The sequence below is a fragment of the Myotis davidii genome, unplaced genomic scaffold, assembly GCF_000327345.1.
Source record: "Myotis davidii unplaced genomic scaffold, ASM32734v1 scaffold1494, whole genome shotgun sequence".
In the NCBI taxonomy this organism is placed as follows: domain Eukaryota; kingdom Metazoa; phylum Chordata; class Mammalia; order Chiroptera; family Vespertilionidae; genus Myotis; species Myotis davidii.
Window position 1 is genome coordinate 3,340,087 of NW_006286246.1, and position 12,158 is coordinate 3,352,244.

The 12,158-nt window shown below is 47.6% G+C and overlaps 1 long non-coding RNA gene across 1 annotated transcript in view; it reads right to left on the reverse strand.

Annotated features, from left to right (window-relative positions):
- Positions 1-7,529, reverse strand: part of LOC107182120 — a 48,226-nt gene extending 40,697 nt beyond the window's left edge. The window contains exon 1 of the long non-coding RNA XR_001512844.1: positions 7,283-7,529. This is a non-coding gene — a long non-coding RNA (uncharacterized LOC107182120). The remainder of the gene's footprint in view (positions 1-7,282) is intronic.
- Between the last annotated feature and the right edge of the window lie 4,629 nt (positions 7,530-12,158).

The window sequence follows — 12,158 nt, forward strand, 5'->3', positions numbered from 1 at the left end:
GTGTCTTTTTCTCTTGTGTTTGTTCATATTCCACATATAAGTGAAATCCTATGGTGCCGGTCTTTATTCTGACTGGCTTATTTCACTTTGAATAAGGCCCTCAGGTCCGCCCATGCTGTTGCAAACGGTATGATTTCATTTTTTATGGCTGAGTAATATTCCATTGTATATGTGTTTTTATACCACAGCTTTTTTTTATCCACTTGTTTGTTGATGGGCATGTGGGGTGCCTCCATAGCTCGGCTATTGTAAATAATGCTGCAATGAACAACACAGACATTTTCTCTAAATGTGGCTCTTTAGCAAGCTTTGTGTAAAGGTTGTTACATATGGAATTCCATACATTTCTTAGGATGTTAAAATTCATTACATTTAAACTTTGTAAGGGAAGACAGTTGCAATCATTAAGCAAAGTTAAAACAATCATATAAATGGCCACTGAACCAAAGGAGGGGAAAGAGGCTTTTGCTTGGCTAACGCTTTGGATGGCTGCACGGCGCCGAGGCCATGGCAGCATCCCTGTACACAGCTTGGTGCGTGGCGTGGCCGGTGCACCCCCGGGAAGGGCAGGGTGCGTGTGGAAAGGCGGTGACATGTGGGGCTGGAACAGTGTTCCCTTCTCAGGGCCTGTAACCCACATTGGACTATGTCGTACATCAACGTGTGCTCACTGAAGTGTTTTGAGCAAACATGCGATGTACTAGGCAGGCTCTGAGATGGCCCCAGTGACCCTCACTTCCCATGATATTTACACCCTGGGTGACCCCTCCATCTGAGTGTGGCTGGGTTTAGTGAGTTACTCCTGATGAACAGAGCACAGCAGAAGTGATAGGATGTCATTTCTGAGATTAGGTCGTAAAAAGACTGTCTTTCATCGTGGTATTGGGAGAAGTCAGCTGGCATGCTATGGAGAACCCCACCTGGCAAGGGACCAATGTCCTCAGCCCACAGCCACGTGAGTGAGCTGGGAGCCGACCTTCCCTTGAGCAAGTCCTGAGATGGTGGCAGCCCAAGACAGGCCTGACCCGGAACCACCCAGCAACTGCCCCAGATTCCTGACCCTCAAAAGCTGTGAGGTCATGGATGCTGGTTGTTTTCTGAGGCTCTATTTTGGAGGTAACTTCTTGCACATCAATAGATAACAAATACAGATGGTCTATTTGTGTGCTGTAAAAATGGTCCTGGCACACTGTGGAGAATGGAGATGTGGAGGTGGGGGCCTGGAGTAGGCCTTCTAGGGATAGGCAGGAGGAAGGACAAGCCGAGGATGAATGGTTTGCATGTGAGAGGCGGTGGGGGAGGAGGCCGAGGTGGTGCCCTGGTTTCTGGCCTGAGCATCCCAGTTGGCAGAGAAAGCACTCCCTGCAGAGCAGCAGGAGTGGAGGAGAGATGGGGCCCTCAGGCTGGGAGAGGCCGCTTTGGAGACACCTTTGGACACGCAGGTAGAGGCACCCCAGAGCCGTCGGAGATACAAGTCGGGAATTTGGGAGGGAGAACCAGTAGCTGGCGCTAGGAATTTTCAATCCGTGGCATTTAGGCAAGAAGGGATCGAGGGCAGCAGGGCAGGAGGGCAGGCTCCAGCGAGGCAGCTCCACAAAAGCTATTCACCTGCCTCAGTTGCCCAGTCTGAAAACAACAGATTTGCAGCATGTAAATTAGCTTTCATGTCTGGTACCTAAACTAGGGCCGGCATGTAGTAAATATTCAAGAACGGCTATTATTAACATCTTTGGAGAAGAGAGGTAAGTTTCCAAAGATGGCAAGGTGGGCCAGGAATTAACCATGAATCGGTTTGCAGTGTTTTGGCACAAATACAACATAGTTGTCCATCTGTCAAAAGAAAGCTGCTGTGTCAAAAACTCTGAGATCTGTTTATGAAAGGACAATGTAAAGAAAGCGTGCTGCCCTAGCCAGTTTGGCTCAGTGGATAGAGCATCTGCAGACTGAAGGGTCCCAGGTTCAATTCCGGCTAAGGGCACATGCTGGGTTGCAGGCTCAATCCCTAGTAGGGAGTGTGCGGGAGGCAGCCAATCAATGATTCTCTCTCATCATTGATGTTTCTACCTCTCTATCCCTCTCCCTTCCTCTCTGAAATCAATTTAAAAAAAATTTTTTTTTAAAAGGAAGAAAGCATGCTATGTGCTATAAGACACATCCAGTAGGAACATAGTCTCACAATCCTTTATCAGAATGAAAGGCTATTTCTTTAAGAAGTTGTGGGTGAAGAGCAGGTGTTTGCTGCTTGTAAAATATTCATCATATCTAAGAAACACCTTCCCAGCAACATCTAGACAGTGTTCGACCGTCACCTGGCACGTGGCCCTGCCGGGCTGGAACGCACAGTTAACCTCTACTGCCAGGGAAGCCTTCTCAGAGGAGGCACTTGCTTATCTTGGGGGGTTGGCTTATTGCAGAGGGGATCCCCGAGAGCACAACTGAGGGGGGAGAAAGGTCATTCAGGGCATGTGTCCATGAGCAGGTGTCACTGTGGGCAACTCGGAGGCAGTCCTGCCATAGCCCCTCTGTGGCCTTTGGGGCTGTGAATTCCAGCAAACACAGTGGCCTCATCTTGAGCCTGAGCCCAGAGACAGACCTGGCTGGTATTTGTGTTGAAGAACCTGTCATTGGACTCTATAAGTGGGGTGATTAACCCCTGTGGTCCCACCTGAGCATGTAATCCAGCCTGGTGGCATCCCCAGGTGGTGGGTCCTCGACCAACTGTCCCCATCTGGCTGACATGCCCCTCATGTGGGCTGAGCAGGCTCCTGGGGACTGGAGAGAGGCTCCCAGGCATAAAAGCAGGCAGACTCCGGCAGGAGGTGGAAAAGTCAGCATTCTTGGGGCGCACCCAGCACCCACCCAAAAGTCGGCCAAGAAGTCAGGACAAGGCATTGGCATCCTCTGCCAGCCGCACCCTCTTCCCATTTGCTGTGTGACATTGGCAAACAATCTACCTCTCTGAGTTTACTTTCCTTATCTCTCAGTGGATTTAAACATCAATAAGATAATGCACTTAAAGTGCTTAGAATAAGCCTGCGCATTTCCTGCATTTCCTCTCTGCTCTCATTGCCAAGCCAAGCCCAGCAGCCTGGACTTACTCCACGTGGGAGACAGGGAAGCTCTCTCTCTTCAGGCGTCAGCAAGCTTTGAACATTCTGGCCAAGGAAGGGGTCTGCACCAGGGTCGCAGTGACACAGCTGTCGGCCGCCAGGGTTGCCTCTCGCTCATGAGTCACGTTCTCAAAAACAGACAAGCAGAAGATGACAACTCTCTGGACTCAAGTTCGTTTTTGATGTAAATGTTTCCTGAGTCATTTCCCACATGATCACCCCTTCACACACAGTCTTATCTTCCAGGGACCGGCAGCCAGGATGACAGTAACTTCTCATGACCTTCCTATCACGCCTGTTCTCTGGACAGCACAGCTGCCTTGTGGGTGGGAGGCGATCTCTCCATCTACACGTCTTTCTCAGTAACATCCTGCACCGTCCGCTTCCTTTCTTCTTGACCACGGCTTGCAGACCACTCGTGGGAGCGCCACGTCCCCATATGCTTCGCAAAGCTGCCCAGTCCTTGGGCCTTTGTAGTTGCTGTCCTTGGCCAGCTGCCCAGCGCCTAAGCCATTAACACCCTTTTTCCTGGAACTGCCTCCCTCCTTGATCCAGATGGTGACAGGGTCTCCTAAGAGTTTTCATAACAATTCTGGCTGACACTTCTTGAGCACTTCCTGGGCCCAGGCACAGTGTTCAGGGGCTCCTCATTCCTCACAGAAACCCTATGAGGTAGGTGCTATTCTTTGCCCCATCTGGCAGATGAAGAAACTGAGGCAGCAGGGTTTTTAAACATGGCTAATATGCCCAGCCAGCATGGCTCAGTGGTTGAGCATCGACTTATGAACTAGGAGGTCACAATTCGATTCCCGGTCAGGGCACAAGCCTGGGTTGTAGGCTTGATTCCCAGTGTGGGGTGTGCAGGAAGCAGCCGGCCAATGATTCTTTCTCATCACTGTTGTTTCTATCTCTCCTTCTCTCTTCTCTAAAATTAATAAAAATATATTTAAAAATATAAAATGTGGCTAATACGTCATCAGGGTGTGGTGGACACAGCATGGGAAACCATTAGTCCCACTCCTGAATCTGTACCCTTCTCAGCCGTGTTGCCTTTCCCACTCCAGACAGGACTGCACAGCCCGCCGTACCTGTCTGGGCTTCAGTGAACCAGTGGGGCCCGGCCCAGCAGGGACATATATAGAACAAAGACTGAGAGTGTGTGTGAGAGGGAGGGCCACGCGCAGAGCCGTGCTGTGTGAACAGGATGACCTGCCTGGAGCAGCCAGGTCACCAGCTACCGGGACAGCTGTGCAGACTCCACACCTGAGGCAGAAGCGCCCTCCTCAGAGGCCTCTGTGTCAGTGCCAGCCGGGCCCAGTTGCAGTGCCAGCCTGGATCCCACAGGGCATCCCAGAATCTGGGCCACATTAACACCCCGAGAGGCCTCAAACAAACCAGAGAAGGTTGAACATTCCCTACCCCTACAAAAGTCACTAAAAGTAAAAATCCTGCTCAACTATACGTAACAAGTCCTGCACAGGTGTGGTTTGCACCTGCTACCTACTTTACTCTTTAAGCATCACCTATCAGATCATTAAAAATTCTTTGCAGGTGCTGTAAGTGAAACTGTTGTAATTAGCTACTTATTAATAATAGGAAGAAAGCAAAGGGAGGCCAGACTTTAGGAACATGACCATCTAGGCAGCTTCACCAGGTAGATGCAACTTTGCACTCCCCAGGGAAAGTCTCTGCAGATCACAGGCGGGAAGGGACTGGACAAGGGTGGGATGGATGCATGTGCAGTAAAGTCAGGTGGCGTAGGGAAGGTGTCTGTCGGCCTAACCTGGAACAGAGATCATTGGCCATGGGGGGTGTGGCCACTGCAAACATGCAAAATCCTGAAAGGTTAAATCCTGAGACAAAGGAATTCTTGCCCCTTTTCTTTTGTCCCCGTTTCCCTCCTGCCTCCTTGCTCTCACCGTGTTCCCTCCACAGCAATGTGGCAATAGGCTGCAGCTGCGAACACAAGCTGAGCCAGCCTGATACTGACTGGACTATGTACACATGGAACAGCAGCGTTAATCCTAGCTTTACTAAAAGCAAAATGGGTCTTTCTCCTTGGCAGCAGGAAGAGAAATGGGGCCTTGGAAACTCAAGGGGTTGATTCCACAGAAATAAAGCTTTCCACAACCCCTCATTCTCCCATGCAAGTCTCAGGAAATTCTTTCTCTCAGGACATCGCAAGAAGCCCACTTCCCACAGCAGCAGGTAGGGACAAGGAATGCTCCCACTGATAACAGCGCCCTCGTGGTCCGCCCTGTGGGCAGCCTCACACTGCTTGTGTACATGTTGGTAATAAACTTCCCCTTTCACTTGAGTAGCCGTATCAGTTTCTGCTCCTTGTCCTAAACTTCACATGGTTGCTCAGCCAAGCTGGCTTCACAGCCGGTTGGGACCTTAGCCCCCCTCTCCCCACACTGAGCTCCTTGCGAACACGGCAATCGTTTGTGATGCATTCGGAAGGTATGTCAGGCTGTGTTCGACCCATCACTGTGAGCCCTGCTGTTTTCCGTGAAGGTGAGTTGTTAGTTATATCTTCTTAGAGGCTGGAATCTCACAGGGCTGTGTCGGCTGCAGGACAAGACTCGGGCCACCCGGAGACTAATCTTGCTCTGTCACTTCTCTGGGAGGAAAGTGCTGGCCCCCAGTGCCTAGGTGAGTCATATCTTTCTTGGTGACCCTGAACTATGGAGGGTGTTGACACCTGGGAGGACTGCTCCTGTGGAGGGGACTGCTTCCTTGGAGATGAAAACAGCTGTCACTAGCTCGACTATTTGGTTTCTCATCTGCCTCTGACACTTGAAGTACATAAGGGTACAAAACGCTCTGCAAACTCGCAAAAGGTGCACAAGGATATGTGTCGTTCTGAAGTATTTATAGAATAAGCAAAGGTACCGTTCTCTCTCTGTGACATGTCAGTAGTCTGATTAGATGCTGTCACTGAATTGACCAAACTATTTGAGCATTTAGAGCCAATGGTTCTAAACTTCTGTCTGCAGAAGGACTTCCTCAGGGTGTTCATTAAACTTCAGATTTCTGGGTCCCACTTCAGAGATTCTGGTGCAGTACAGAGGGGGAGCCCAGGAAATTGCCTTTCAACAAGACCCTCCCCTAGGTGACTGATGTGGGGTCTCCCAGATGTTCCAAGAGGCAATGATGTCAGCACAGCCTTGGATAAGGGTGAGTGTATTTTGAATTTATGACTTTACACACACACACACACACACACACACACACCTCTTCAACTGGTTTTACCCAAGTTGATTGGCCACTTTTACTTTTAAAATGTTGTGGCACATGTCAGGATAATTGGTTATTTCTGTCCTTCTGTCCAAACAGATGTGCTGGCGTGTGTGGTTCCCAGCACAGGGTTTTGGCATTCATGTCATCAACACTGTTCTAATCCTGGAGGCTTGGGCTTCGGACCACAGGGAACTCAGTTGCTTGGAATAGTAGGAGATTACACCAGGACACAGAGGAAGTGGAGCTGGAGAGAATGACCCCCTGGAGATCTGTCCCCAGGGAGAGCTCAGCCTCCCACACATGGAATCCTGAGGCAGAAGGGGACACCAGCCGGATGTGACTGCTCGACACCCAAAGGTGGATTGAGAGGAGAGCGCCATACAGCCCACCATGCCAGCAGGACCGAGGGGGCCACTGGGCCCACAACTACAGCAGGCACAGTTCTGGCCACAGGCCATTTGATTGGCACCTGGGGCAAGGCATCTAATGTCCACTGAAGACCCACATGCTCCCTGATTCCCTAGTTTGCTCCTACGACCAGGCCCCGGGACTGGCTCTACTCAGAGAGCTCCGCTTGGCGTGTGTCATTTTGTGGTAAACAGTATTCAAGAGCCTTCTCTCCTACCTGCAGTGAGTCCTGACATGAGTGATTTGGGGGGATGGGCAAGTGGGAGGAGCAGCACCAGGTATATAAACACGGCCTGCACTCTCTTTCGGTTCCTATATCTGTGGGTTCCAACTTCCATGTGGGGAACAATTAGAAAAAATAGATCTAAAATATTTCCTTGGGGGAGACACAGGGGCGAGAATGAAAATAAGGTTGAAAATTCTGAGTTTATGAATCCAGTTGACTCTGCCATCGCCATCACTGTGAAGACCTTCATTTGGTAACTGAGAACACATCACCACAAAGGACTCAAGAAACTCACCCACGGTCCTGCCGATTCTAACGGTCTAGTCTGGTGCCCAGCCTCCGGGCCTCTGCTCTCGGTGGGTGCGGTGGCCAGCGTGCAGAGAACAGCAAAGGCAGTGAGGTTCTGGAATGTTCCCGGAGATCACCCTCCTGTTTTGCCTTTTCAGTTTTATTCTTTCTCCACTCCTCCACTTAGAAGATGTGTCTACGTAGTGGAGAAAGTGGAAGGAAAAAAGAGAGAGCTGTGAGCAGGACTGTAAACAGGACAATGGTCACTGTTGTTAATAATGTCATTTCCTCAGATCTGGAGACACAGAGCAGCTATTAACACACAGAGAGAAACTGGAGTCATTTATCAGCATGAGAACAATGTCTTTCGGTTTCTGCTCAGCACCCACGGCCTCTATTTGAGCCTCAGTGAACCGTTCATTTTCCAATGCTGTCTTCCTTCTTGTTCCTAGTATGGGGGGGGAAGGGGCCCTATTAAAACTTGAATTGCTTTTAAACTGTTTCTTTTTCCCTTCTGGGAAGATTCCCTGCATAAATGATCTCTCTCAAAGTTCATTTCCAGGGGCTTGTTTTTCTTTAAAAAAAAAAAAGTTTACAGATTTTTCTTTGCAGACTTAACGTCTGAAACACACCCAGATCCCTCTCGAATAGTTTCCTCTGTACGTTTCTCCATGTGGGTTTTATTCCAAGTGGAGCCAGTGTTGCCACAGGCAGGCTGGGCCCACCCGAGAGGCCGGGGCTATTTCTACAGGTTACACACACAGAGAAAGCACGCTCCCCACCCGAACCCGCGCCAGAGCGCCCTCCGCTTCTAGACAAATGATGTTTTTGCAGGTTCCCCTTCATGAGAGAGACCATCTTGGATTCTCTGCTTCAGGTTTGGAAAGCTCTGCACACACCATGCATTATCATCAGATATGGCCTCGGCCCCATGGACCATGGCCACTGCGTACCAGCCGCCGGCCACTGACTCCTCTTGCCCGAGGTTCTTGCCCAGAGAACTGGGAACACTCGCACTGGCGAAAAGGTAAACTGGGAGTATGGCATGCATTAAGCTGAAGATGGGGGACTGGAAGGAATGAGCACTTTCTTTGCTTCAGGCAGCTTAGCTGCACCTGATATTAATAAATGAAATGAAGGCTGAACAGTATTTAAAGCAACCACACAAATTGAAACATGCTCATCTAGTCAATAACACGCAATGAAAATCTGGACGTCAGCAATAAATAAACTGAATAAACTCCCTTGGTCATTTCTGTTATCTCTTTGTAAGATATCGATGGGAACTTTTTGATAGCTACATAACCCCTTTGTCTTACATCAAGTCCTTTTGACAAGTATATGTCTAAATCCATATGCGTTACTCCGAACTCAGTCATGTGTTTTTTTTAATATACTTTTGTTGATTTCAGAGAGGAAGAATGAGGGAGAGAGAATTAGAAACATCAATGATGAGAGAGAATCATTAATCAGCTGCCTTCTGCACACCCCACACTGGGGATTGATCTCACAATCTGGGCATGTACCCTGACCAGGAATCGAACCCTGACCTGGTTCATAGGTCAATGCTCAACCAATGAGCCACACCAGCCGGGCCAAACTCAGTCATTTTTCATTTCTCTCATACTTATACAGTGATTCTGAGAAGACTAGAGGGCAGAATGTTAAGTGTTTCTCTTTTAAATTTTACCTTAGAGTCAGTAGTTCTTTAGCATGTCAATATATTTTAGGATCCTGAGTTCTCATTCAATGTAACAGTTGTCCCTCCCAGCTTCATATTACTCACAGCATAACCTCAATGACCTGTCCAAGCCACTGGTTTCAATACTGACAAGGACAAGAAGACCAAGGAAAGCAGCTCCTACCTGACGCTGATTTAGGTTGATCGATGAATCAATGCTCTTTAGCTAGAAAGTGATCAACCAGTTGTCAATCTAGCTGATTATTACAGCACCGACCTCACATTTCTCCATCTTGGCAGTTTGAATATCATAAAATTGTTTCTTATGGGCCTTGCTGAAACTTAGATACTCTTCTTATATAGAGTGATGGGGAAAATGAGACATTTGGGGGGGTGGGGGGGGCTAGCAATCTGAATCTGTGCCAGTAACCTAATGCACATTCTTGTTAGCCTATAGTAGTGGTCGGCAAACTCATTAGTCAACAGAGCCAAATATCAACAATACAACGATTGAAATTTCTTTTGAGAGCCAAATTTTTAAAACTTAAACTACATTGTTATTAACTTAATTAGAGTACTCCTAAGGCTTAAGAAGAGCCACACTCAAGGGGCCAAAGAACCGCATGTGGCTTGCGAGCCACAGTTTGCTGACCACGGGCCTATAGCCTAGTCACTGCCCCTTCCTTAATTATCTGGGCCCACAAGACCAGTTTACCTAAGTACTACTCCCATTTTAAAAAGGCCATAAACCATGAACAATACATAATCCCGACAGGGTTATCAGCACTGGCACCAGGCCAGGCCTTTAGGTGTGGTCTCACGGTCCCCATCCCAACACACGGGGCTTTTTGCAAAGCCTGCAAAAGGTCCAGAAGTCTGATCCATATTTGGGGGATAAAGAAACCAAAGGGTATAAAGGGAAAGCTTCCTCCATACTGGCTTGCTCAGGATTTGGAGAGAAACAGTCTCCCCTGAGTCCTGTACTAATACATGCAAAACATCTGAAAATAAATGGGTTTTTCCTGTACCTCTGGTATCCCTGTGTATTTTTCGGTTGCCAGGTAAATTCTGTAACAAGAGAATTCTTAGACATTTTAGTTTGCCTTATGAAAACTATTGCAGAAAGACAGGTTTTGGCTCAACAATTAAAGCTGCTTGGGAATGGAATAGGTGCTCCAGAGGGTGGTGAGCTCCCTGTCATTGCAGGGTTTCTAATGTCTGGCTGGTCATGGGTCAGGAGTAAAATGGGGAAAATTCAGGAATTAAGGAAGTGAAATAAAGGAATTAAATTGTTTTATCTGTACGGTGACTTGCAATTCCAAACTTTTTGAATAGATGGCTTCGAGTGGGTAATGAGTAAGTCCAATGGTAGCTTCAGGTGCGGCTTGGTTCAGGGCTCAGTGACGTCACATGATGTCTCCCTCTGCTTTGCTTCCTTTTGTTGCTTTTGCCCTCAGCCTGTCTCCCCTTCTTGCTAGTCAGATGGTTACAGCGTCTTACTGAGCCTGTGTACTCATGCCAGGGAGTCCAGAGGAGGAGAGAATCTGTGTTCCAGCACTCATGGCAAACAGACCGAATAGATTAAAGTGGGCCATATGTCTGTCCTGCAGCGATCATTGTGGCCAGAGAGATGAGGCATGCTGTTCTGGTTATCTGTTGCTGAGTAGCAAATCCCTCCAGAACTTAGGAACTGAAACAACAATCATCTCATTATCTCTCCTGGTTTCTGTGGGTAGGAATTTGGGTGACTCTGGCTTAGGAACCCTCACAGATTTGCAGTCAGAAGGTGCTAGGAGCTGAAACTGGGGGAGGGGTAGAAGGTGCTGGGAGCTGAAACTGGAGGAGGGGTAGATGGTGCTGGGAGCTGAAATTGGGGAGGGGTAGCAGGTGCTGGGAGCTGAAACTGGGGGAGGGATAGATGGTGCTGGGAGCTGAACTGGGGGAGGGGAGATGGTGCTGGGAGCTGACTGGCATCCCTCTCTCACGCAGTCTTGGAGCATCTCCACGTGATCTTTCCAGTTGGGCCAGTTTGGGCCTCCCCCCACAGCATGGAGGTCTCAGGGCTGTCAGACTGCTTATAGGGCAGCATCCCAGGAAAACAAGACAAAAGTGTTTTCAATTTTTATAGCCTATGTTCAGAAATCACAGTTTCACTTTGCCCTATGCTGTTGATTGACACAGATATAAAAACCCCACCCAGATTCAAGAGGAGAGTACATAGCCTCTATCTCTTGATGAAGAGTGACAAGGTTCTAGAAGATTTTGGAATAACGTCTAGAAAAACAGCTATCAGTATATGTGGCAAATAATATCTGCCACATGTACTGATGGGCTTAATTCACTCAAAAGCCAGTCCTAAGCTAAGAACTCCAGGGTTGACAGTCCCCAAAGAAAACCTGGGGTTATTGATGGAGAAGAGGGACGTGGAGAGGGATGAGAGAAGAATGATCCCTCACTTCTGGGTGATGCGGGTGCTAAAGGACAGGTGAGGAAGGAAGGAGGCCATTGTTACCTCCTACTTTAATTTTTAATATATATTTCCATAATTACTTTATCGTATGATTTAATTTTTGTAGGAAACTTACATTTTTAGACAAAGCTAAACACAAAAGTTTAATTTTAAAAAGAAGACATTATTAAGTTACACCCATTAACTTGGATTTACCAGTTGAGAAGAAATCTGATACATTAGGCTAAATTTTCTATGTGCTGTTTATAAACACATTCATGGCATAAACAAAGGCAACAGTGAATAAACTATTTTTAGGGGCATGGACAAAATTTTAATGTTGAAAAACAGGTGCTAATTACAAATATTTTCAAGAATCTGACCATTAAGCATATTTGACGTTACAAAAGTTCTTTTCTATCCTCCTCCTGTTATAATATTCTTAAATTCAAGTAGAAATTTAGCAAATACAGGCAAAATGTGTAGGGGGGAAAAAAGCTTTATGTCTTTAAAAAATCACCAGCAACTCAGTATTTTCCTGCTTCTGCCATAGTGACATTGACCCTCTCTTAGGTAAAGTCAGGCTTTGTGCTGTTTTCCAATTGCAAGAAATGGCTACCAAAAGAAATAAGAGATTTATTATTATAAATTCCTATCAAGCGATAAAAAATCTACTTACTCTGTGCAAGCACGGCTGCTGTTATAAAGATGCCCTTTCCTTCCACCCAGAGTGACTGGGAGCTTAATTAGAGC